Source organism: Corythoichthys intestinalis, chromosome 4 (assembly GCF_030265065.1).
Source record: "Corythoichthys intestinalis isolate RoL2023-P3 chromosome 4, ASM3026506v1, whole genome shotgun sequence".
Taxonomy (NCBI): domain Eukaryota; kingdom Metazoa; phylum Chordata; class Actinopteri; order Syngnathiformes; family Syngnathidae; genus Corythoichthys; species Corythoichthys intestinalis.
The window spans coordinates 60,846,423-60,852,124 of record NC_080398.1 but is presented as its reverse complement, the minus strand read 5'-3'; the positions used below and the strand labels follow the sequence as shown (position 1 = coordinate 60,852,124).

The 5,702-nt window shown below is 38.9% G+C and overlaps 1 pseudogene; it reads right to left on the bottom strand.

Annotated features, from left to right (window-relative positions):
• Nucleotides 1-3,511: 3,511 nt before the first annotated feature.
• Nucleotides 3,512-5,332, bottom strand: LOC130915357 (piggyBac transposable element-derived protein 4-like; annotated as a pseudogene).
• Between the last annotated feature and the right edge of the window lie 370 nt (nucleotides 5,333-5,702).

Below are 5,702 nucleotides of genomic sequence, written 5' to 3'. Positions count from 1 at the left end.
TTCACCACCTTCACTAACCTTCTTGGGACCCTTGTTGATTTCTCTCACAAGAAAATCCGCTGTGCGTCCGTCTTGCGGGAAAACAATGTAATTGCGACACTGTCATAAATTGTCGTATTTTGAGCGTGTCGTCATATGTCGGGATAAATGAGTCAAATTTTACGTCGGATCGATCATATGTTGATGCTATTGTATGTCGAAGTACCGTTGTACTTTTTTTGTTGTTCCACACAAACACACATCAAGATACAGTATATTATTCAGCTTCACCATTTTTCCCGTATCCCAAACTTCAAGAAAGCGCATTTATCAAGGTTTCCTCGGCCGTGACTTCTGTGTCTCCATCCACCGAACAGGATGCTATCACTACACGTTTTAATATTTTTAAATTACCTTTCACCAGTCCCTACTCTTTTTCTGCTGTGTATTTTTCTTCAAATTTTACATATTTTATTTACTCATTTACTTTGTTTTAGTGTTGATTGGTTTGGTAGTGTGTTGTGTTGTCTACTATGTGCTGTCACGATTACGCACTGATGCTCTGCACAACCGAAGTTCCTAACGGAATAATAAAGTTCTTTGAAGTTGAAGCACCTGCTATTGGTAAACTCAGAGTTTGCCACATAACGTTCACTGCCGCTGGAAATTCACCCTACCTTGGTTCAGAATCGGCACCTTTCCAACTCAATTTCTCGAGCCTCTGGGGTCGTAGAACATTTAGGAAGACTTTTGTGTGCTGGTGAGAAGGCGCCATATTTTATTTCTGCCTCATTGTTTTAAAGATACTGGAAAAACTTGAAAATTGGTTTTGAAAGTCCCTAAAAAGTGCTTGATATTGGCCAACTAAAAGGCATAGTCTTCCTAACCTATTGACATGACAAGGCAAACTGGGCCGATCCGTAGGGGGCCTTATTTTCAAAAACTTCAAATTCAAATATTTTCAAAACTAAAGCTGCTACCGACCTAAAACCAAAACAGGCACCTACCTTAGCTATAAGTATATGAATCCCCATGAGCAGCAGCATAAAAAAAATTAAAGTCATTCCCTTATAAAATCCTGATTATTTTTTACAGTATGTAAGTATAACAAAACTTAAAATGGCTAGATGCACAAAAATCACCAAATGCAGAGATAATCGCCTATATTTTCAGGATCAATAGCAGTATTTAACATATCATATAATTTTTTGACCAAAATAGCTACTTTATTTTTTATTTACTGCAAGTTTTTAACAGCTAATAAATCACTCAATTTAATATCAGATATGTAATACTTGAGGACAACATGCAGAATCATTTATAAATAACATGGAAATAGATTATTAATAAATTATATATACAATCACAACTTTTTATAGACTAGAATAGCCCTTTATCATCATTTTACAATTGTACAATGAAATTGTGGAGCATTTCTCTTTGCAATCCACAATAAATTAAAATCTCAAAAGTGACTTGCAAGTATAAAATCTAAATACACAAATATAAAATCCATATGAGATAGCCCTGTGTTCAGGCAGCACAAATAATCGAAGTGAAGTAGTACCAGTTTGACAGTTAAGGCCTTGAATATTGCAGGTGAGTAAGTATTGCACTAGAATAGTGACTACATGCTTAAATCCCTGAATTATTTATAGATATGGACGTAAAACACTCTCAATTCTTGGTTAAAATCAAAAGAAACCGTGCCAGTAGTATTTATGTTAAGTAAATATGGCAAATGTGTGGCTCGTCTTTAACTGAAGACGCCAAAAAAAAAACTATTACGCAACGCGATTTTTTGTCCAAAAATTGGCTCTGCCTTTGAAGTGTGATAACTAAGTCATTTATGAATATTTTTTGACTTTCGACCTCTCAAACTATTCAGTGGCATTAGACCTATCCATAGATATATAGTTTTGATTTATTTATTTATTTTTGATACTCTCTATGTACAATAAAAGCAATAAAGTGCTTTGAGCGAAAAAGCAATGATGTGTACTTCTATATAAATAAAAATTTCAAAGTGGAATATTTGATACGAGTAATTAGAGCCTTGAATATGTTAATAAATCATAACAACAGATTTTTTGTAGCATGCACATTTTCTTAGCAATGGCCATTTTCTATTTTTTACCCTGAAAGAGGACTTTTTGTCCAAAAATTGGCTCTGCATTTGAAGTGTGATAACCAAGTCATTTATGAATATTTTTTTACTTTCGACCTCTCAGACTATTCAGTGGCATCAGACCTATCCATAGATATAGTTTTTATTTATTTTTTTTATTTTGGATACCCTCTATGTACAATAAAAGCAAAAAAGTGTCTTGAGCGAAAAAGCAATTATGTGTACATCTATATAAATAAAAAAATCAAAGTGGAATATTTGATATGAGTAATTAGAGCCTTGAATATGTTAATAAATTATAACAACAGAATTTTTGTAGCATGCACATTTTTTTGGCAATGGCTAATTTCTATTTTTTACCCTGAAAGAGGATTTTTTGTCCAAAAATTGGCTCTGCCTTTGAAGTGTGATAACTAAGTCATTTATGAATATTTTTTTACTTTCAACCTCCCAGACTATTCAGTGGCATCAGACCTATCCATAGATATATAGTTTTTATTTATTTTTGATACCCTCTATGTACAATAAAAGCAAAAAAGTGCCTTGAGCGAAAAAGCAATTATGTGTACATCTATATAAATAAAAAAATCAAAGTGGAATATTTGATATGAGTAATTAGAGCCTTGAATATGTTAATAAATCATAACAACAGAATTTTAGTAGCATGCACTTTTTTTTTTTGGCAATGGCTAATTTCTATTTTTTACCCTGAAAGAGGATTTTTTGTCCAAAAATTGACTCTGCCTTTGAAGTGTGATAACTAAGTCATTTCTGAATATTTTTTTTGACTTTCGACCTCTCAGACTATTCAGTGGCATCAGACCTATCCATAGATATATAGTTTTTATTTATTTATTTATTTTGGATACCCTCTATGTACAATAAAAGCGAAAAAGTGCCTTGAGCGAAAAAGCAATTATGTGTACATCTATACATAAAAAAAGAATCAAAGTGGAATATTTGAAATGAGTAAGTAGAGCCTTGAATATGTTAATAAATCATAACAACAGATTTTTTGTAGCATGCACATTTTTTGGCAATGGCAATTTATCTTTTTTACCCTGAAAGAGGATTTTTTTTGTCCGGAAATCTGAAGTGTGTCATTTCTGAATTGTTTTTTTTTCTTAACTTTCGACCACTCAAAATATTCTGTGGTATCAGACCTATTTTATACAAAATAATTAGAACCTTGAAAAGGTCAAAGAGTCACAACAAAGGATTTATAGTTAACAGAATTTATAAACAGCCAACAAACAATGAACAACATGAACGTGAACATGAACAATAAGCTAACGGTGAACAAACATGAACATGAACAATGAACTAACGGTGAACAAACATGAACATGAACAATATACTAACGGTGAACAAACATGAACATGAACAATATACTAACGGTGAACAAACATGAACATGAACAATAAACTAATGGTGAACAAACATGAACATGAACAAACAACTTTTTTTTTTTTTTTAACACTTCTTGCAAACTGGATTCATGTGCTTTTTGCACACGGGTATGCCACATTTTGTGCAAACGTTGGATGCCCGCAGTGGGCTTTGACAAAGTCCGCACTGTTTCCTTTTGGGAGAAGGTCCAGGTTCCGCCTCTGGCGCCTGAAAGGGAAAGGCTACCTGTCGGTCCGGTATTGGCGATCGGCGCACCATTTCCGGCTGAATTAGTGCCATGCCAAGCTCCTCGAGGAAAAGTCTCCTCTTGTAGCGCTTGTTGGCATTCCAGTCCGGGTTTATCTTGGTGTACAGGACGAATGCGTTGTAGCATGAAATGTCAATCGTGATAGAAGAGACACATTGGCCATCTCTGTGCCCGCCGGCGGACAGAGTAGGTGCTGCAGGCCTGAAAAATACAAACACATCCACCCCCCAAAAAACATCAGATGACATCATATTTGATGACAATACACTTTGATATAAAGCACGCACAAAGATAAAACATGTCCTTACCTGGTCCAGGCGGTCTACAGCACCTTTGCACCGGTTGTAAGCCAGTATCATTTCAGGCTTTTGCTTCTTGCAGTGGTGAACTTGAGGCTCCCTGTGCTTGGTGCTGAGCACGAGAACGCTCTTGCCTTTTTTGGGGCAGTAAGACACCAAACACTTGTCTGCAGTGAACGCAAAAATGCTGGAAAGTGGTGCTCTGCCAGTGTGGCTGAGGAGCTGTAGTGGGAGTTCAGCCTTATTTTTTCTCAGTGTTCCAACCAAGGATATTTTTTTTTTTTTAAGTTCATCCGCCAGGGGGAACGAGGTGAAAAAATTGTCCGTCGTTAGGGTGTGACCCTCAAGATCATCACACAAGCGTAAGACAACTTGCATGGCCAGGTTCTTCTCACGCGGTCCACCAGGTGGCTTACCCGTGTAGACCTCAAGTTTCCAGGCATATGCCGTTTCGACATCGCACAATGCCCATATTTTTAATCCATATTTTCCCGGCTTTGATGGCATATACTGCCGGAAGGAGCAGCGTCCCCTAAACGAAATCAACTGCTCATCGACGCACACCTCCCTGCCGAGACTATACATGCGGGGCAGGAGGCTCTTCCACATCGTCCAAATATCGATGATGGGCGACATCTTTGTTGCATGATGACGCTGGGGCCTCCGTAGTTTGTCGTCGAACCGTGAAAGCCTGTTGACTTTGACGAACCGCGTATGCCCCATTGCCTGCCCGAAAAAAGCGCGCCCAGTTTTTTTGTCCCACAGGCTTCTGGTATTCTCGTGCAGAGATTTGTACACCCCAGCGAGAATCAGAAGGCTTAAATATGCCCGGATCTCCTGGGCGTTCAGCGCCACCCAACCAGCTACCGTCCGGTAGCCTTGCAGGTTTGTCATGTCCACAATTAGGCGGATTATGTCCTCTGTGAAAAACAGGTCGAAGGCCGACTCGGGGCTCTGGATCCTGGCTGTGGCGTACGATGTCGGGCCCGGCAATGGAATGGCCGGGGGAATGTAGTGTGTGGCGACATCATTTGAAGCTGACCACCTGATTTTCCCGTTCTTTGACATCCAGGGGTTCGCAGCTACCTCCTCCGGTTGTTCGCGCTCGCCCTCCTCCTCGTCGCTTTCGTCGTCGTCGTGCTCGCCCTCCGGGCTTTCGCTCTCCGAATGATCCGACTCGTTAGATCCAAACTCGGGGAAAAAATCCGAATCACTGTCATCGGTGGTGTTTTCGGATGGAGTAGAAAAAGTATCCTCTCCCTGCTCCATTATAATTTTTCTCGCTTCGTCTGCCGTAAATCGTCGCTGCATTGTTTTCGAGGTGTAGTGACTGTAGTCAACCAGAGCTGTGTGGTAAATGCTCAACACGCTCTACATATTCCGAAGAGGCGGGGAGATTCAAATTCAAACGCTGGACCAATCATATTTGAATTAGCATCAACAAACAATAATTCGGCCAATCCCCTTATCGGATCAGCCTTTTCAAATTGAGCAGCTGCAGATTCTGCACACAAACGCGCATTCTCAAGTGCACAAATTTCAACTAACACTTTATTTTGCAAAATAACTTCACCCAGCAATGCACTCACACACACATGCACCTACTTGACCAATCCGGACAGTTAGAATGATAGCCGTG